A 22,795-nucleotide genomic window follows, 5' to 3' on the forward strand; every position below is an offset into this window, starting at 1 on the left:
GTCCCCATACACTGATCAGCCACAACATTAAAACCACAGACAGGAGAAGTAAATAACATTGTGACAATTCAATGTTCTGCTGGGAAACTTTTACTTAGACATGTACCACCCACCTAGACCAGACCAGGCACCTCAATCCATAGGACCCAAAGGCCCCCACTAACAACATTCTGTTTCCAGACACCACAGGACACCCTCAGAAGGCCCATGTCCATTCTCTGATGAGTCACAATTGTTTTGGAGGCACAAGGGAGACCTACACAATATCAAGAAGGTGGTCATAATGTAATGCTATGATTGGTGTACATCAGTGTTGTCTTGTCATGGCTGTTTTTCACTGTGAAACCGTACTCCACCAACTTAGCACTGACCTTCTATAACAAACTAGCTAGACTGATAGTAGTTTAACAGTTATTGTACTTTCACCCCATGTGTTCGTCTTTCTTGTCAGCCCATAATATAACAGAGATTTGTATCTGTTACGCTGTTAGCAGTTAATGTAGCTGATACAATAGTCGAGAAAATCTTGATTCAGATCATCAGATTTCACAGCCTCCCTTGGAGCTTTAAGACTTTATTTAAAGGATGATATTTTAAAAGACTTTTTGTCACATAAGAAGGAATAATTCATAACACCCACCTAATGGATCGTAACTCCTTATTTAAATGTCATTTTTTTTCGTTTAAACGGCCTACAACAAATGGTTTCTCAAATGGTATCTAGAACTCAGTGAGCTAAACAAGTTTAACCACAACAACCGTCCCTTCTTTTATTTTATCTTTTGCCTTAATATTCTCATCTCACATGAAACTACCAATCCCAGGAGTCAGTATTAGGCACAAATCAGGAGCAATTGTAACGCTTTCCTTAAAGGAACAGTATGTAAGAAATGTATTTCAATTAATCATAAAATGGCCCTGATATGTCACTAGACATGAAGAAATCATGTTCATTTCAAAAATACTTATATCACTGACAACAGTGGTCCGGCCAGGATATTGTCATTTAAAAGTGAGAGTTGCAGCCCTCAACTGATGTTATTGTTGTCATGTTGTGTTTTGGTCTGAGGCGCCACCCTCCACCTATCTACCAATCACGAAGTCAGTAGAGTTTCGTCTTCCGGGTTGCCAGCTCTGCTCTAGTTACCACAGCTGCAGCTACGAACGTGTCGGATAAAACATGTATAACATTACGAAACCTAAGACCTCGTTATGAATCCGAACTACGTCGTGACGAAGTCCGAAATAAAACAAGGGTTTGTATAGGAGATGCCTTTGAAAGATGGAGACGGCTGAAAACGGAGAAGAATTTGAAGACAGACGCCAAAGTTGCTAATTTTCTCCTGGCTAACTTACTTGTACATAATGTAAATGGACATTTCAAATATTCACGACAGTCGAACAAAGTTATGCATGTTCGTGCAAAGTAACGTTACGTTAGCGCATACAGAGGAGGTGGGTCATCGAATTGAAAAGGTAAGGAATTGTTTGGGAAATAAAAACGGCGAGTCGTCATTGCTAACATTAGCAATGCATTATGAGCCCGTTTCTCTGTCATTATGCTGAAACGCTGAGGAAAACAACAATAGCACGTCGATTACGGCAATGTGAAACGTAATTGAGACGTATTGAGTAGCCTAACGTTACCTCGGTAACCTGGCAACCTCGAGTCAAGGGGGAGGTTGGAGGGGATACACCGTTCTACAGTATTTTGAAAGTGATTGCAGTACCAGTTTTGGCCAGTTTTGGCCACAATCTTACATACTGTTCCTTTAAGAATTCAGAGACTGCTTGAAATACACTAACAATCTTATGACATAGGGAACATATACAACATATGTATATGTATTTATTGAAACTGTACAACAATGTTTGCACGCACACAAACAAGTAAATGTCAGCTGCAAACATTCGATGTAACTGAACGTCCATACAGTTGAGCTATTAGGCCTCTTGCTCATCTGGGCGGTCCGGCAAACTACAGGGACGTGGCTGCTGAGACGTCAGTCACGCGGTCACCTGACCATTCTGCCAGCTCATCATGACCTGAAGGGAAATAAGGGTTCATTTCCTCTCCCCGCTTTTAGAGCTAAAATGGCATGGCAGCGGTACAGAGCCGCGCGGTAGAGCCATTTACACATGGCATTTACTCGCTAAATGCACTCACTGGCCTTTGGATAATGCACGCTCACAGGCTTCCTCTAGCCTTTCATTCTTGGCGAGAAAGGAACTGATGTATCAGGATTCTTTGGAACAGCAGTGGAATATTTTGCTGTTTATCTCAAATGCGTTTGCGACAGCTCAGACACTGATCACACAGCATATGAATCCCAGGCAAATATAATCGTAATAATGGAAGTCCATGTGGAATGGGGACTGCTGTAACAAAAAAGAAATTCCGCCATCCAAGACAGCTGTAAATATTTGCTCAACAACAAGTTTCTGAAGTCTTCCATTTTGGCCAACACGGTTCTTAATTTTCACTTTAACACCCGCTCTTTATTTCAGTGCTTTCTGTCTGCCCTCTTGTGCCCCGAGCAAGCGTGTAAAGGCTCAGCCACAGCTTGGTATTGATTGCTTACACATGGACCTCTCAGAGGTTAGAGGTTGTTGGTTTTTTTTTTGGTTTTTTTCTTAAATGGGATTTCTTTGAGGGCAGTTCTTTATGTCCATGTACGGTGCACACAATGTATTACTATCCCCACATGTGTGTTTGGGCTGGCATGATCGAAAAAATTGTAAATGCTATGTACAAGGGTTTACATGAATGGCCCTGGGACTCAAAACCAGAGCCTAATCAATAACCACTACCCAGCCACATGATGAAGACTTAAGCCATTAACAATCAATTTCAATCTCCTCCCCATTAGGTATGTGTACACTTTCCAATATAGAGTTTAAAATACCAACTGATTCATGACCCCTTTTTTTGTGCTGCTTGCTTCCTTTGCCTGCAGCTGAATAATAAAAGCAGGCACTGCCAGATGTTAGCATACCAAATTTTGAAAAGTGAAATAAAGAAAAAGAAAGTCAAGATGGCTGTTGACTGTACCCCCATGTGCACACTACAGAAGATGAGATGGGGCACAGAAATGAGCTTGAAAGGGAGAGAAAGGGCCAGGAAAACAAGAAAAGAGCACAAGAGGAAGATGGAATAAAAAATGCTTTGGCCCATCTTGTCTCGGCACAGCACAGAAACAAAGCAGAAACAACAAAAGCATTTTCAGCCAGTGATCTTAGGGGAGAAAAAATTGGACATGAAGGCATGAAGGTAATCTTAGTGCAGCTTTATCTTATTGTGTTAGAGAGATCCAACAAAGGAAGCAGGCCCTGGTCTCATGACTCCAAGTAAAGGATGAGAGGAATCCAACTGTGTGACTACACAGTAATCGTCTCTAATTATTGTTGTCGAAGCTCAAATCCCTGCAATCGCACTGGGGCTTAGCTACACTTATCACATTCTGCACTAATGGGATCAGCTTGATTGATAATAGAGGGTTATCATTTGAGTTTATACCGTGAGGGTGAACAGCCATATTTATCTGCTGTATGCATGTAATGAACATATTGTCAAATGATCCATGTATCTGTATGATTACAAAATGATCGGTCAAAATATTGATTATTGATTATTTTGTGTGGGATCGATGCTCTGAAGCAAATATATATAATGTGCACCAATCAGCCACAACATTAAAACCACTGACAGGAGAAGTAAATTACATTGACCATCTTGTGGCAATGCAGTGACAATGGCATTCATGTGGATGTCACTTAGACATGTAGCACCCACCTAGACCAGACCAGGCACCCCCACCCCATATCAGTGACACTCCTTGATGGCAGCAGCCATCCCCAGCAGGATGCAGCCTGACACAGGCACACACACACAAAAATGGTTTAGGAACAACTCAAAAAAACATGAAAAACAGCACAAGGTGTCCAAATTCACTAGATCCCAAACTGATCATGTACCCATGGGATGCACTGGAACAAGCCTGATCCACAGAGGTCCCTCCCATCAACCCATAAGACCCAAAGGCTACATGGGAGACCTACACAATATAAAATTGGTCATAATGTTATGCCTGATCGGTGTACACTGTACAGCCAAGCCGTACTCTGTCATATAAACTACACACACGCCGACTTAGATTACTTACTCCGTGGGAGCAATCATTAGATTACACAACCAGTGAAATGTCTCCACATGTTGTCTCCGTGGGAAAGCCTCTGTGCTGTGCCAGTAAAGATTTCTGAGTCACAGCAAAGCGGAAGCCAAGACTCCGTTGTCAACAAGGAGGTCAGTGAATCTTAGTCATGGTCCACGTCAGTCCTTGGGGCTGCGTCACAACGCTGTCATGTCAACAGTTGTAGCTTTAAATTGTACCTTTGCTAAACCCAATCACCAGACAGCGATTGTCCAATTTTTAACTACCATAACTAGTTATGGATTTTTCCACATGCCTTGGGGGAACGCATGAAGCCGTACTAAGAGCATTAAATCTGGTTCAGTCTGCCGTAGCCAACACACCATCGCCTGAAGTGCACCTTCTCAGAAATGCAACTACACGATAAACCGATGCAGATACCAGCAGCTGTGATTGGTAGCTTTTTCTGGCAGCTACAGTGGAGTGGATCATGTTGGATTTGGGCCTAACAACCATCAGCCAACCACAACATCAAATCTACCCATCCGAAAATATTGGAAATGCATTTCCTCATCCATGTCTGTCAGTGGCCAGAAAAGCGAGAAAAAGAAAAATCCCCCTCATTCTGCCTCAGCTGGTTTAATGGTAGTACATCTCCTCTGACATCTTCTGTCTGTTCTGCGTTGCATTATTTTAATATGTGCATTAGTCCTGATCAAGTTTTACTTCCAAGTCTAAGGAGCACTTTGTTGAATAATTATAATTTCAGTGTGATGTTGTCAATAGGCGACTTGTCACCCTCTATTGGTTTGCTTTTGTGTTTGTTTGGTTTCGTTTTTTTGCCTCCAGTGTGCAGAGTTGAGCTGTTGCAGTTATGCTGGGGCTGGGCTGCCATCTCACGTGCTTCTCATCAAGCTGAACCCTACTTGAGGACTTTCCAGTTCTTCAGTTCACCCCCGTGGTAGTAACACTAGAACCAGCTATTGTCGCTCAGCCTATGTCCTTCGTGCCCAGTCCGAATAACCTGCTTTTCTTTGTTTGCTCCGGGTGCAGCCCACATTCCAGCCTTTTTTTTGCCAGCCAGCTCCTCCTGATCTTTTTGTGTTTATTCGGAACTCTGCTTGAGCTTTGTTTTCATTAAAGTCCTGTCCTTGAGACTGAACTCTTGAGTCCCAGAGAAGAGTGGAGCTAAATGGAGGCCCATCGCCACATCACCTGAGCTCATGGTACCACAGATGACCAGCAAATGGGAGATGAATGTATGGAAGTCATGTCTCTCCTTCACCACACAACTGACTGTGACTATACTCCATGACCTGCAGCGGTCAACTGATGTACTAAACTTTAAATTAATATTGAAACAAAAGCAATCAACAGGATGATGTTTGGTATGGTCATTTTCTTATACATGATTTGTAAAATAAATGTTAACTCTAAAAAGTGTTAATGAAATACATTTTGAGTGATTTTTTAACACTGATGAATAGTTTATATCAAAATGAACTCAGTTTTAGAGGTACATTTTACTCTGCAGAGGATGAATATTTTAACACCGAACAGTTCAAGCGTAACTCTGAAAAAGGTGTAAAACTTCATCTCCAGGAACAGAGTTATATTAACTCTGCCATGGAGTCTATTCAATGGTCTCACATGTACACACAAATTGAGTTGATTTTAACTCACAGGGAGTTTATTCCAAAGGCTGAAATTTGCTGCAAACAGTCAGAAAAAAATCTTTATCAGTGGTGTTTTTGATGTTCCTAGCGTTTAAAAGAAAACCTACTGGCGGAAACCATTTGAATAATGCTAGGGTCCCATTTAAAGATTGGATGCTCGCTGGCACTAAGGTACATTAAAAACACAATGAGTCCTTTTAAGTCTTTTGTCACAAATGTTATACAAATGTAATACAGAGGGAAACATAAAATGATTCTACGTTACAGCATCTGTCCTTTGGATTAGTTATCAGTAAATAGAAATTCAAAAAATAGTTCATGTCCATTTTCTTTAAAGGTTTCATGAGGGGTCTTGACTGGAAAGATGTTGCACCTGCAGATCTGTAAAAAATAGAAACGTAGTTGCCATAGTAAGTGTAGCAACATGAATATTTCAACCTTTTGCATGACGTTCATGCAAAGTCAGTGACAAGGAAGCATTAAAAAAACCACACACACTGTAAGCATGTAGTATTTTTTCCTCACACTGCAGGTTTTAAGTGTGCTAGTGTTAAGGTTTTAGGTGTAAGGCCTGCTCCTGCTGTACAATAAACTGTAGAACAACCTCTGCTTCAACTTCAGCTCACTCCCCATTTCCGCTCCCAGGAGCCAACTTGTGGTTTACGCGTAAACACCTGCATTTGTTCCGAATTTAACCGGTTATCCTGTAAGCCTGAAACCCATTTCGGAAAAACGTCTACAAGAGATGTCAGCCAAATACGGCGTAAAATATGCAACTCATCAGCCGAACTGACGCACTGTGTTGCTCACTTCCCTCTTAACGCGGCTCTTATTTAACATGGCCTGACAAGACCTCCTCCCACAACATTTACTCGACTTTGGACTTGCTCTGGGAGCACATGAAACTTTAAAACAGAGTGCTGTTAGTTATGGAGAAAGAGCAAGAAGATGCTGCAGCTTTTTTTTTTTTTTTTAAGAGTATAAAATTATGAAAAGCTGTATTTTTTGTAAAGTGCTTTCAACCTTAGGGGCTGACATCTACTGCATATTGCATGTAGGGAGAAAGGGATAAAATGGCTTAAATTTTAAGGTTTATCCTTTTGCCTTGCAACATGGCACAATCTTGAGCTCAAACATTTGTCAAATGACACAGCAAAGCTTTTGGATCCTTCTTGGTCTTGTCCTCTAGCAGGGATTGATCCTTTTATCAACAAAGGCTTAAGCTTTTGTATCCGGTGACCTGTCTGCTTTACATCCTTTGTACATACAGCGAGTAAACCTTGCAGGCAAGGTTGTGGCTTGAATACAAAAAAAAAAAAAAAACTGTTCAATAACACGGCCTTCCTCAAGTGCATCAAGTAGACGTCTATCTAATTTAGTTTTCTGTCCAAGTGCAAAGACAGAACCAATTAGATTGAGGCTGAAATGTGGAACTCGATTCTGTCGTCAATGCTACTGTCTCTCATGAGAATGCCAGATAGAGCGAGTTCCAGAGAGAGGAAGGAAGAAAATGAGGCACAGTACAAAAAGAAGAAGGATGAAAGGAAAAATGTGTGTGTGTGAATGAGAGAGAGAGAGAGAGAGAGAGAGAGAGAGAGAGAGAGAGAGAGAGAGAGAGAGAGAGAGAGAGAGAGAGAGAGATGACAAGGCAAACTGAAGGATGCCATGAGGCACATACACCAATTTCAGAGGTAGATGGCTAATTAATCTCTCAGCAGGAGTGAAATGCCAAATACTGAACCTCAGACCCAAGACGGCGTTGAGCAGGAAGAAGAGGACGTGGGTATAACATCAACAGGAAAACAGGGAAACTGCAGAATATAATGAGCGGAAGAATACTTGGAGAAAAAAAAAAAAAAAACGATGACAGAGATCACAACATAGGATGTCGGAGTGCTGTTGCCAAGATAGTGGGATGTAGATTTACCCACTCTCAACTGCTTGTAACAGCAGACTGTCAATGAAGGACTGGTGGCACATTGTTGCTAGTTGCCTTCTTGTGTTTACGACCTTTTATTAAAGCCAACATGCCACAGGAAAGGGTCTAAAGTTGAGTTTTTAAAATTTTTGGAAAAACTAATTGTGATGATTAGATAATGTCTTATGTGTACGTTTATGTGGATATGTATGCATGTATGTATGTTTATACATCAGTCAGGCATAACATTATCACCACTGACAGGAGAAGTAAATAACGTTGACCATCTTGTGACAATTCAATGTTCTGCTGGGAAACATTTGGACCTGGCATTCATTTGGATGTTACTTAGACATGTACCACCCACCTAGACCAGATCAAGACCTATAGCACTGACACTCCTTGATGGCAGCAGCCATCCCCAGCAGGATGCAGCCTGACACAGGTACACACACAAAAACGGTTTAGGAACAACTCAAAAAAACATGAAGAACAGCACAAGGTGTTGACCTGGCCTCCAAATCCACTTGATCCCAAACTGATCAAGTATCTGTGGGATGCACTGGGACAAGCCTGATTCATAGAGGCCCCTCCCCTCAACCCATACGTTGCCCAACTTTCTGTTGTCTGACACCACAGGACACCCTAAGAAGGCCCATGTCCATTCTCTGATGAGCCAGAATTGTTTTAGAGGCACAAGGGAGACCTACACAATATTAGGAAGGTGGTCATAATGTAATGTCTAATCAGTGTATGTATGAATGTATTTATACGCATATGTATACGTACTGTATATATGTGTGGGTATACTGACTGCCCATACAAATACTTACTTAATACAATAGTCGTAGCTTGTTCACTATTATCAGATTAATTTTGCACTTCTGGTAAAATGCCAAACTGCATTTCGTAATCTAATCTAATCTAATTTTACGTGACTCTGGATTTTTCAAGAGTTTATTATATAACCCCACTGATATCATTAACTTGATAATATGAGATGAGACATGAGTCCAAGATAATGATGAGTGGAGTTCTCTTTCAGTGCTAATCCACTGCCAGTTAAAAGCTATATGTGATTTCAGCTGATGAAATAGCTGAAACTATGTGGCCAGCTATCCTAGCATTTCGATCATCATTGTTCATTTCTAGTAGAATAAAGCGAGACAAAGTTAGAGATCCCTTTTGAGACTCCTCAAGTAAGATTGTAGCTAATCTTGAACTGGATCCAAAATGGATCTAACAATTAAGAGAGAAATTATCAAATCATGGGTAGGATTAGTAAGGATAGCTAGGCTTATTTTGGCTGGGTTGTTGTCTTGAAAGGCTTTACATTTTACAGGTGTTCAAGCTGTTGTTCTGAACTCCCATAACAACCACGGAAACAGAACAGGCAGCCTAAAAATAGAAGCAGACAGAGACAGGCAGGGAGAAATGCAGAATGTGAAAATCTTTTGAAGTATGTGAATGACTTTGGCTGCTTTTTCACCTTATTCTGTGCCCCCTCGTGCACTTTTGCTCTGTACGCCATGCTCACACACACACACACGCACGGCACAGGTACCGTGCAAACTCTCGCACAAGAATACACACGGATGCTGATGGGCGTACGAGGAGCCATCCATCTACAGGAAGAGGGTGCAAAGGGAGGTAAACAACACTCACACAACTGCTACACAAGTCCAACATATCAAGCCTTCCTGGTGTAACTGAAAAGCCCAGGTGCATCTTTCATTGGCTTGTTAACTGGTCCCCTGATAGTCTTTGTTGACAGTGTGCTCGGTGGAAGTTGTTGGTATAACTGATGAGTATCACACAGCCAAACAGACACGCACACATGTCTGCACAAATGAACACACAGATTAGCCCCACGGAGACTGAGAAACCAAACTTTAAAGAAGGGGTGGGTAATAATAGAACACACACACACACACACACACACACAGACACTGCGTCATACACACACAAGCATGTGTTGAGAACCAGACAGAAAACATTCAGACCTATTAACGTTAATGGCGTACATTTATATGCAAAGAGATCTGCGCTTTGATCACAGGAGAAGCATTGACAAATTGCATCTTGTAGGCAAATAGTGTGATAGCATTTTTCTAATTACCCGAGGCTATCAGTGTAGATTGTGATCCATGCATAATGCAGATGCTCGACACACACACACACACACACACACACTCATCAGCCACTAGAGCCTGGCTATCACTCAGGTCCATCAAGCGTAATAGGTTTTCCACAAGCACCATCACAAACCAAGTACACACATGTGCACACACGTCAAGTCACACCTGAGGGGATTCATTCTGCTGTTGCTTTTTTTGGCCACGGATGAATCCCATTTTTCATAACTTGCATAATTCAAAAAAAAAAAAAAAAAAACCTTCTGATTGCGGGAGCGTCTGAGAATGCCACTGGGCTCCGGGATATGCAAATGATCTCTCTCTTCAGAGTCGTCCCTCCACACGGACTCAAGCACAAGCGCCATAGGCGGAGCTGTCCACATGACAAACGAGGCTCGGAACCCAGGGCTATTCAAACAGGTCTGCAGCAAGACTACAGAGAGGGAAACCCCACCGCTCGCCTTCCCATCTACACCTGCAGCCCTCCGTCACACGACACACACACACACACTATTTTTTTTCTTTCTGTATTAGCACGACAGTTGAAATTTATCACGATAAATGAACCTCACATTTTATTACCTGGCTGTCCGGTGTATAATTGATCATTTTAAGTGTGGGTATGCGTAGCAAGTTAGGCTCTGAATGTGGAAAGTTCATCAAGCTCTGTAAGGTCGGGGGTATGGAAACTGAACTGGTTATAATAAGGAAAAGGGTGAATTTCGGAAGCCATTAAAATTCAATTTCTACACTGCCGTCAGCACTGTTTTAGGCATCTTCATTTTCATCATTATAAAACTACTCAACACAGTAGAGGGGTGCATGTTTTGTCATATGTGTCCCCATGTAACATTTCGACTGCAGTATGAAAAGGTAGCCGTGGATCAGGTGTTAAAGTGGGAGAGCTATTCATTTCAAGGTGAGCCTAAGGTTTTGCGTTATTTCCACTATTGTATCCGTGCGTCCACAGTGTCCTTCAGCGAGTCCCAGAGACTTACGGATTGTTAAGCAAGACACGCATTATAAACCTCCGGGAGGGAAAGTGCTACACAGTCCATGTACTTTGGTGTTTGAATAGAGAAGGTGTGTTCTTTAGTTGGCCATCTCATGGAAATCTGACATACGTGCGATGTTCTGACGTGTTTGTCATCGTCTGCAAGACCTGCACCGTCATACATTTCGAGCTGCAAAGACGGTCAGAGCATATTTTAATGGAGGCTGTCTCGCTGACTCAGTGAAAGCTCAAAGTCGATTTCTTCTGTTTTACATGCATCGATTATGTAGAACATTATGTACTACATTGATTATGAATCTGGCTGTGAGCGCGGACAAAAACTCTCCAAAAGTGCAAGTTCACCTTTCAGGAGGACAAGCTCGGTTCGAGCCGCCCTGAGCTGTTCAGTAGACCCTCCTCGGAGCCAGTGATCCCATTTCCATTACTCACTGCTAGTTGTACACTTTTATTTTTTAATATTCAAGAATAAGTACTGTAGTAAAATACAAGTTAGGTATTTTTCTTTCTTTGGGTCACAAGATATCTGCAGCCTGTTGATGAAGTGAACACAAATGTGCAAAAAATAAAATAGAAATCCCCACGTTCATGTGCATGTTTTTTAGCTGCAAACTGATACGTTCAATTTCACCATGCACTGATAATAATAATGTTTCAGATAGACTATTTTCTGCCTTTGTGCTTTAGGAAGGAAGGATGGTCTGCTGGACTGGTTGTCTGTCTCATACACTTACTGCATCTCCTGTGATGAATTCACCAAAATGTGAATGACTTCAGTTAAATTAATTGTACTTGAGAAAACATAAGCGGACTTCTTACCTGGAAAATGAGTAAACATAAGCCCACGCTGGCCGCCTTTGCCTCCATCCTGGTCATCATCAGCTTTTAATTATTCCTTCCTGGACACACGGACCTAAAGACACATAACAGTAGCTATTATAGAAAACACTTCTTCAATTTTAGCTTTCTTCCGTCCGGAAAAATATTCAAAACCTAAAAGATATGCTTCATTAAAATTCACTCCAAATTTATTGTGACATCTTGAAGTAAGTTTCTGATTGACATGCTCTTACATAACGTACACAGTATAGTTCTCCTCATTAGAGTAATGAGGCAGTGTCTCTTGGCTGCAAACATGTAAAGGAAGAGATGAACTCTTTACAATATAATGAATCAATGGACCTGACAAGAGCAGTTCTACGTCTTTACTGCCTAACCAAAAAGAAGAGTAAAAAATGATCAGACTCCACTTCATGTTCTATTACATGAGATCGTTTCACATGAGAACAGCGCTACAGGGGCTTGCATTAAATGGGAGGCTTAAATGTCAAGTTACTAGATTGACTTCTGTAAAATTCAAGGCTAGCAAAAGGGTGTTAATGGCCTAGAAATGTCACTCATACGCAGCTTTATCATTGCACAGTGCTTTCCAGAGGACCAAGGAAATAAAGGCCGAGCGGAGATGGGGACTGCTGCTTTGAATGGAACCCATAAACACAAAGATGGCATCTCAGCTGCTGCTGCTGCGCTTATCTGCCTGAAGTGTCTGAAGGGGAAAGGAATGGAGAAATGTCTACTTTATATTTATATGCATGACAGTTTGTTTTGTGTGTGTGAGTGTGAGTGTGTGTGGTGCTACCTCAGGGCAATCTACATTATAATTCACATCCAGTTCAAAAGTTTTTCTATTTAGGTTTCTAACGTGTAGAGGATTTAAATTAAATTTAGTTTGCTGTTAACTATTGCTGCTCTTCTGAAGGAGAACAATAGATAATGTTAAGTATTGTATAATCTGCAAATTATGCTTTGAACGGTGTTTGTCACAAATTCCCAGAGAACAAGATGGCATATTAACTAGCAGTGGCGGGCCGTCAGGGCCAGCAAAGCCTTCTCTGCTGACTCACATTTTAATGTTTCCCAATAGCCTATTCTTTTCATTTTATGCCTTGTCCGTCCCTCAGTTGCGGTGCTTCTGGCAGTGTAACTTTGCATTAGAGCTTTTATCCAATCATATTTCAGCCACCATGAATTGCCGGAGTCAAAGAAATCTTCTGTGTGGCCTATGGTAACGTCAGCGTCCTCTGACTGGAGGGTCAGAGAGCCGCTCCGTTTAAGCCAAGCTAGCGGCTCATGTTCATCTGTTGTGAGCTGCACAAGCAAATCGTCCCCATGAACGTTTTGACAGTTATTTTTTGAACTCACAATGGTGGAAGGAGGGGAGGTCTTCTGGCAGATCTTCTTAGAAAGACATTTTCACGGCAGACTTTGAAGGAAAAGCTGGATATATATCCTGGAGCTAGCTAGCCTGACCCAGCCGGGAATACTTTCAAGACTGCAACTATGAGCGCTACTCTTGGGTGACAGGCTCTGAGGAGAACTCCAGTAAAATGAATTATATTGACATCTTTTATGTATACTTTTGTCATTTTATTGGGTTGACATTGATGTTACTGCCGGATTTGACGTATGTAGCGCTGGTACGCTGGTGTGCTGGTGCGCTGCAGCTGTGGTGGGTGAGAGGAGGCTTTTTGAACGGCTCTAAGTGAGTTTCTTGCTTTAGTAATGGCATTCATCTCGCTATATGAGATATGATGCAACGTTGGTTTTTGTTGCGAATTCATTTCTTTAGCACTGGTGCCATAGCAGTCGTATTAAGAGGTGTTTTGAATAAGGTTGGAAGTCACTCAAGGCCAAGGTGGAAAATGCACGGCCTGCCACTGATAACTAGATAGCTTGTTTTGTCTGACCAAGGATCCAAACCTCAAAGATATTTAGCCATTACTATAAGGAAACCACCAAATAGCCATATTGTCAAAAATGCAGAATCCAAATTGTTTCAGAATTTCTGTTAATTGCATAATTTGTTAATCGGCTGTTATTCTTTAATTAATTGCTCCACCATGTAGCATCTGCTGTTCAACTGGTCGTTTTAAAACGGTGTTATGTGCAGCTTAATTTTTTTTTTACATAAGTGTAAACTCACATTACTACTGCAGCGTGTGAGCATATCTAATTTCCTTAACCAAAGTTACAATTAAAATGCACAGAAGGCACCAGCGAATGTTGCACGCTCATTCTGTCACGAATCCCGTCTCATTTCAGACAGTTCAACATTTGCTTGTTATCCATTATGTGTGGCGGCGCAGCAGATCAAAGAGAAGCCGTCGGTGCGCGCGCCTCTTTCAGCCACTGCAACAAATCAACAGTTTGCACTCAAAGCGACGTCTGAGGAGGCACTTTTTTCTCCCTTTTTACTCTGTTCTAATTAAAAATGAGTGAAAACAAGAAAGTCCTGGTCCACTACAGACTCAGCACATTCATATTCATACATTTATGGCTATTTGGAAAATTGCTAAATGGAAAGAATAATATTTTCAGGGACTTTTTTGAACAATAGAGACCATCTCTTATAAACTGGTGTATAGATCATGCGTGCACTCTGATCTCAATTCTTCCCACAATACACACATACAGTAGCTTTCCCTTGAGTAACGCTTTCCCTCATGAAATATACATATAAAATCAAGATTTAAAACAGGTCAAGTTTGCTTTCTGTGCTGTTTTTGACTCCATAAGACGGCAGTTTCCCAAACATGATGAAGACTGTGCTTGGTTCAGGTTAGTATCAAAGGATGAGAAAGCACAGGAGACACAATCAGAGTGGAAAAGCGAGACCAGATAGAGTTGGATGGAATAAAATAGAATATAAAACATAAAATTTACATTTTACATGTCTTTGGTCATTAAGTGACATTAGTTGCTTCCCAAATCAGTATTTTCTTTTTTGCTTGCATGTGCAATGTGCTTGGTGTTATAAGATCTCAGGGCACTGATCATAGCCACTGTTTCACATGTATAATGAAAGACTCTCTCTCCAGTGCTATGGAAAGATGCAAAAAAAAAAAAAAAATGAAAGAGCAAAGAGAGAAGTCAGTGAACCAGGAGATAGAAAGAGTGGGACAGAAAGTCTAGATGATAATAGACTTTCAGAGCAGAACACCACCTGTGACTCAGAGCCAGTTTTGGGCAGAATTCAACAACAAAAAAAATACAGTTGCGCCCATGTTCACGGGGGCAAAAGAGGTCAGGAGTTAATAACAATGGAGAATACGAGTCACACAAGTATTTGTTGACATTTTATAAAGATGTGTCATTGGACCTCTCCACCCTGTGTTTCACAGAACCCTCCACCTTTCAATGTGAAGTGAGCATGAGAGGAAATCTACACTGTAAAAAAATAATGTTATGTTACACAGCATCAGCACATGTGGTCTACACCTCTGTAAGATTCTCTCAAATACTTTAAGTGAAACCCAAAGAAATGCTGTGTTAAGTCACTATTTGAAAACTAGCCAATGAACTGATGGGGATATTATATGGAATTCATTGCACTTCCAGTATTATAAACTGTCTGTCTGTGGCAACCATCCCACATTAAATCACAAAACTCGGTGAGACATCTTCTATGACACAGCAGTTGTCGGTCTGCTAGAAAGGGTAAGAGGCGCTAATGCAATAGACAAGCATTTCAACTTTGCTGCACACATATGGACACTACTACTCTAGTAGGAATCAGAGAGATTGCATTAGAAAGATCTCACATATCTAACTCAGCTGTAACAGACAGGCCAGACCAAAAGGAATTTTCAGTCGGTTTGAGAGAGGTGGTGTAAACCTTTGCCGACTGCTTCATTAGGGAAATATTAGCACCTCATAACCATGTAAACACTTAAGCTGATTGTTTCTTTCTGGGTGTCTGCGCATGTTTACCCCACATGGGTTATAAACATCCACTGATAATACAGGTTTTTGGGCTAGGCAGTGATATGGCGCAAGCAAAATGGCGGCAGAAAAACAGCAAATTCATCAAGAAATAGTTTTAAAGGATGAATCGATGTGAGCAGCACTGTAGAAAATATGGGCCTGTCACAGTTCATCTTGGTTATCTTCATTCATTCTTTTGAATCAATTCAATATTGCCAGTGAAGCGGGGAAAATAAGCTGCTTCTTCTGTTAAATTTGCAGTAGATTCGATGCGCCAAAGCGAGCAGACTCGCTTTGCGTGTGTAAACACATGTATCAGGTCATTTTATTTGGAGGATTGGAATCTATGATTTCAGCCAAAGATAGAAAAAAAAAAAAAAAGATTGTTAAGAACATTACTACTTGAACACTTGAAACAGTGAAAACCTAACAGTGAAAAAGAGCTATAATTTTAGCAAAATGTCAACTAGTCATGTGCATGGCCAGCCTATGTTATGTACTATATTGGAGTTGTCACTTATCTAATTTTTACCCCCACTAACCTCTTATGTGGGATACAGTCATTTCAACCATAGACTGTATAAATATGCATGGCAGAACTGCTCCTCAAGAAGCCAAAGCAAGTAGAGCTCCCCCTGGTGGCTGGCTGCAGTATAGGTCATAAGCTCCACCCCCTCAATGTTAGTGGATGGGACTTGGGCCAAACTAAAACATTAAAATACGCGTCAAATACAGTGTTTTCAAGGATGGTTTCAGTCATTTTAGGTAGTTATAATAATATTGATGCATGATCAAGTGTCAGTTTTTTGGAGAAGGTTGGTTTTAGTGGTTTGACGCTATAAAAACAGGATGTGACAGTTGCCGTGCCAACTGCTTCCGTAAAGCGGTCCCGTGGGACCGTGAGAGTTGTAAAAACTGTTTTTAGAAATAAGTACAGTGTATAATCCAACATTTCCTTGTAACTGGTGGAGACAGAGCAGAGTGTGGTACACTCTTGGACCGAACTGCACAGACTCTGGCTCCAAAGTCGCAAGATGGCGCCTCCCATATCTCCGGGAAAATTGCAGCATTAGTTTGGCCAATGCAAGGAAGTGGCGACACGCTGTCCGTATTTATACAGTCTATGATTTCAACCCATTAGATCATTCCAAAACCACAATGCATCATCAACAATTTAATCTTTAATGCAAAGTTAATTTCATAAAGCACTCTATTTCAGTATATGAATACCATGCCTTTGCCACTGACTACAGTAATTTCAGAAAAACAGTCAATATGCATGATATATCTATAATATTCTAATCCTTTTTTCTCAATGCCCTTATTCAAATTTTGTCCTCACCTTCTGAGTTTGAGTACGATATGAGTTTGATGTAAACCACACTGCACATCCATGAATATTACATAGATGGAAATGTTCATTTCCCCTTCATATTTAAGGGTGAGAGAACGCAAGAGTGGGAATTCACAAAAGCTAAAGTGCCAAGCGAAACAAAAGGAGCCGCACACATTTCTTATTCTCTCGTTCTCAGCAGCAACACACCATCCAGCTATCTTTGATCACACGTCTCCCATTAAGACTCATTAGTCTGCCATCCCATAAAATACACCTTGTCTTATTTAACATTCCTCCCACAGGTCCGCCTCCAGCTTCGTGCACTTCTACAGGCACGTACTGCGAGCACAGACAAGTACGCCTAACTTTCTCTCCTCTCTCCTGTCTCTGCATCTCTATATGTGTGTGATGTTATGGACACTCGAGGACGTTTTTCTGCCCGTTAAGGCAGATTTACACCTCCATCAACCCTCTTTCCTCAGGGCATCCTGCTGTCCATTCTTTTCCCTTCTCATTTCATCCATGCATTTTTCTCCTGCTTTATTCCTCTCCATCTGTTCTCTCGTTTTCCTCTGTCCTGACACTATTAATGTGCTAGTTTCCCTGACATTTGCGTCCGTCCGTTGCGTTGTTTTTGGGAAGGAAATATGTGGCAAACCTTAACCGAGCTCAGTGAAAACGCGGTCTACCTCAGCTTCAGTTTTCATGTCTCAGTACAGTTTATGCAGGCAAGAAAAAAACCCTTTGTCTTAATGGAGTCATGCTGAATCAAGTATTCAAATGAACCTCGTGCTGGTTTCCTGGCAATGCTGAACACTATTCCCTATTTCTGTCTCTTACTAAGTCTTAGTGCATTAAACACAGAATTTAACCTCCACCTACAGACATCAATCTCCCTCTCTACCTGGCAAGCTCTCGCCCACACGCGGGCCCACCCGTGCACTCGCTGACATTAATCCAGTTACAACAACCACTTGAAAAAGTCCACGAGATGGAAGGTGGAGAGCTCGCTTCACTTTTTTTTTTTTTAAACCTTAAAAATACACTTGACATAAACCGCAGGCGCATCTGAAGCTGTTGCCTACCCTCTCAAGATCGACTCTAGTTGGTGGTGTTGGTTTCATTTGCAAATGAAATTACTTTCATAAATAAGAGCTGTAGGTGTGTAGTCATAGCAACGTAACACTTTCCAGAGAGAGGATAGTTTTTGTTTATCTGGCACCAACATTTCGCTCCCTGTTTTGCTCTGAAAGTGTTATTGCATATGACTCAATTTTTTTATTGGTATATTTAGATCCAGTCTGTCTCTTTTGTTTTGAGCCTCAGCTGTAGCTCAACGGAACGTCTAAACAAACATCTATCGAGCTGTACTTGTACGATGCCGCACAAGTACTGCCGTGGTTAAGCGGGTGTGATTACTGATCCTCGTTGTTCTTCGGCCGTACGCTCCAAAGAGAACGTCTTCGTGCGCAACAGCTTGTGTGAGGGCGTAGGTGTGTGTAGGTGTGCTCATTATTAAGTGCCACATTCAGAGCAATAAAAAGAGTGTCTGCAGTTGATAGCCCTTTTAATACCACCTTCAAAGCAGAGCTATGTTGACACAGAAATTGATGAAGGCTTTAATTGAACCGAGCCCTCCATCTACCTGCGACGGCGAAGACTAAATTTGCCTTTTAATTGCAATCAATAAGGCGTCATATTCGTTCAGGCGTTCATTAACGTTGTGTAGCCCCAATGTTAATGGAAGTCATCACACGCAAAAGGACAGAGTCAGAAACTTGACACGAATGATCGGGATTCGTACGCGTGCTGCCGTTAACGGTGACATTCTTGTGCCTGCGTATCTTTTACCGGATGCATAAAAGTAGAGGAGTCTGGGCTGTTAAAGCACTTGCCATTTCGAACATTTATAATTCATGCACAGTATGTTCAAAGCCAGACATTGTTCAAGTGGAAGCAGTAGACGTCTCTCAAAAAGCGTGCAGCCTCTGAATCATTTACATAAAGTCACATGTGCAGACAGAGGATCAGCAGACAGAAGAAATCTGTAACTACCCTGTGACTGTAAAGTTAGTAGCAACTTACCATGCATGATATACACCGATCAGCCATAACATTAAGACCACTGACAGGAGAAGTAAATAACCCTGACCATCTTGTGACAATTCAGTGTTCTGCTGCGAAACGTTTGGACCTGGCATTCGTGTGGATGTTACTTAGACATGTAGCACCCACCTAGACCAGACCAGCCACTCCCAACGCATAGCAATGACACTCCTTGATTGCAGCAACCATCCCCAGCAGGATGCAGCCTGACAGAGGCACAAAAACAGTATAGGAACAACTCATGAAATCATGAAAAACAGCACAAGGTGTTGACCTGGCCTCCAAATTCAATAGATCCCAAATTGATCAAGTATCTGTGGGATGAGCCACAGAGGCCCTTTCCCTCAATCCCAACTAACAACGTTGCTTTGGATAAATATCTGTTGTTTTTTTATTTATTTTTTATTTTTTTAATTTTTTTTTTAAAAAAAGCTAAATGCCCTCCTATGCTCAGCAACACCTCATTAATATTTTGTTACTTAATTAATATTTTGGCAAGTGAGATATAGCTGAAAGGCAATAAAAACAATTAAATGAAGGATACTAAAATGCCACGTAGAGTTGAGACTAAAAAATAATTCCCTTTTGACTTGTCACTATAAGCAACATCTGTCATTTTACACATAGTGGTTTGACCTACTGGTATAAACAAAAATGCCATTGCAGCTTTAAACTTTCTCTCAGGTGCCAGGTGAAACGATTGATTAAACAGGGTAAACAGGATGATGCAAAACGTTTGTTATCCGAAAGGGCACCTTCGAGACTTCAACACTCAGATCATGAGATGAACAGATGCTGCATCTCTTTTTTTCCCCCCCTCTCCTCTAAATGCTTTCTTTGGCACAGAAGAAGTCAAAGTCAGTCATTTGTGAATCACATTGTGTGAGTCAGTGGTTTTGCAAACAGAGGCACATGAGGCGTTTGGTCCGTTTGGCCATCTGCACCTCCATCAAGCTGGATAAGCTCCCGCTGATACCCTTTGGCGGCGAGGAGACGGGGAGCAGGTGCAGCGTGGCAGCCAGCTCTGGCGATCGCTCCATGAAGGCTGGCAGGGTGGCCTGGAAGGGTGAGAGATGAGCGGCGTCGAGACCCATAGCAGGCCACCTTCACCCTCCTGAAGCACCCTTGAGCAAGACATTGAATCCCTACCAGCTCCACAGATGCCAAAAGACAATGCAACTTTTCCTACAGAAAACGAACAATGACATAATTATCTGGTTTCTGCGTCTCATAATATGACTTTAGCGATATTTATATAAACCGAGTTTCTATTTTAACACATGGATTGTGCAACCATGCCATAACCCCATGAATTTTGCAGCCGCTGGATGCATTCTGCACCAGAGCAATGAAAAAGTGATTCACATTTCGACTCCTGCCGCATTTACGAGCGCTGAGAAAAGCTTGTTGAGTCCGCTGCAAAACAAACAAAATTAGCGAAATAGTTCACAGCCTCGGTGAGAATAAAAACATGGACGTGTTATGTAACATCAAACGGGGAACAACGTTGGACACATATGCTCCCCTGGAGATGACGGCGCTCACAGTGGCTGACAACCATATGGGACAGATGCCACTGTACCTCGCATTTTCAGATCAAAGTGAGACTCTCTCTCTCTCTCTCTCTCTAGCTGTGTGTGCGTGCTTGTGTCCCTTTAGCTTTAGTGAATGAAAGGTCCCAAGAGCACCTATATACACATGCTGTGTTGGTAATTAGGCATGAAACGCACACTGCAGAGTCTTTCATTTATTTATTCTGCATAACTTAAGATCCCATTACACATCTTCATTCTGGCCCGCGCCCTCTCCTACATCCTCCTAATTCCCCTCTTGCGATACTAATTTTGTTCAGAGATGCCCATACATCGAGCATTCTCTTCGTCATCCGATCAGGTGGCTAAACTTTACACCTCCACGAGAAAAAGGGAGCAGCGTAGAAGTGATACCGTCCTGGGAAGAGCTGCAATTCATGCTGTGACTACAGAGAGGAGGATGCCATATCATCCCACACAGTTACAACATGTTCTGGATTCGGCCTCACCTGCCCTCTTTTCTTCACGAGGTGCCAGTTTTCTGATGGAATGGAAATAAGCTTGCAGTGTTGTACAGTACGGAGCATTTTCCTCTTAGACGTAGGATGCAGGAGAATAGCTGTAACTGTAATTTACATTAATTTTGTATTATGTCTTCTATACGCCGTATACGACAGCCAAAGGCAATTGTTTCCCCTGAGCAATCCAGGCCTCCCATGTACCAGAACGGCTCACACTTTAATATCCGTCCCTTCTGTGATGTAATCTGTATTATAAACAGCAGGCTACATATGCTTTAGGTATGATGAATTCTGTCGTTATAATGCTATCATGCCATGCTCTGGTGTGCTGTCAGTGCAGAAAAGAAGTGTTGATATATTTTTAATGTTCACTTGTTTTCTGCATCTCAGCCCAGACCTTCAGAGCCTCTTTTGCCAGCGGAGCACTTAGACTAAATGTGAGTCCACCAACTCCTCCTCTGATCGTATGAAATCATTCTGGTGCTATGATCATTGCTCAGGGTGCAGAAAACCACCTGAACAACGATAAAAAAAAAAGTTTAATATTATAACTTCCCGGTTCTGTAACTGAACATGTTCTGCATTTACCCACTTCTTCAAGCTCCTTAAAACGTGTAAAAATAGAAGCAACAAGGGACCGATGAGTAGTCTGCGCTCATTCTCTCCACTTTTCTACTCTGACACTTCATTCATCACTGCCGAGTTGCTTTCCAAATGGCCGTGGATGTTTTACCGGGCTATTAACTGTTAATTGGGTGTTAATTGTAATTAAAATCGTTGCCAAAATAAATATCTTGACGGATGGGCCGTGACTACAGTTCAATAAATCTTCTTCAACGTCCAACCACTTTGCTGTTTTGGAGTCGGTCCCTGTGTGGTGATTCAGGAAAATTTGCTGGGATTTAATTTCATGTATTTCTGTTTGCTTTTTTATAAAATAAATTCATTGTTGATACTGTGCTGTAAGAAAGAGCGGCGAGAGAGCACCATTGACAGGACAGAAGGGCCGGGAGAGGAATCTAGTCAGTCAGCCTGCCTCAATCAGACGTGCGCACCAGGTTTTCAGTGTTCATTTGTGGAAGATTTGTGGTTTTTCCACCTGGCCAAGAAACCCCCACGCACCCTCCGCGCACCCCGCTTTCACCTTCCACCAGGCCCGAAGGAGATTAAGTGTCTGTGTGGAAAACGGTGCCAAATTAAACATCTTCTCTCTATCTGTATCACTTCCCCCCTGCCTTTCTCTCAGACTCCTTGATGCCCAGCCCCCCCCCCGCTCCCCCGTTCCTCCCACCACCCACACTTGTCTGGTCACTGATTGCTTTTTCTCTCCTCCACAAATCCCCTCCTTCAGGACCAAACCTCTTGTTTTGGTGGGATGCTGCAGGTAAAGTAATGCCCCAGTAGCCTGGGTTTAATAGCCAGGGAGAAAACACGGAGACATAGTCTTATATAAAAGTTAATACGAAGAATGTGTATTTACCCTTCATAACTTTAGTTTTTGGTTTAGTTTTGTCCTCCTTTTACCCTGGAATGAAACAGAGGAGGTAAAGAGATACAGCACTATAGGGATCAAAATACAATAATACTATAGCGAACAGAAGCCCAATTAAAAAGCCAAATCAATAAAAATAAAAAATATCTCGG

The sequence above is a fragment of the Chelon labrosus genome, assembly GCF_963514085.1.
Source record: "Chelon labrosus genome assembly, chromosome: 15".
In the NCBI taxonomy this organism is placed as follows: Eukaryota; Metazoa; Chordata; class Actinopteri; order Mugiliformes; family Mugilidae; genus Chelon; species Chelon labrosus.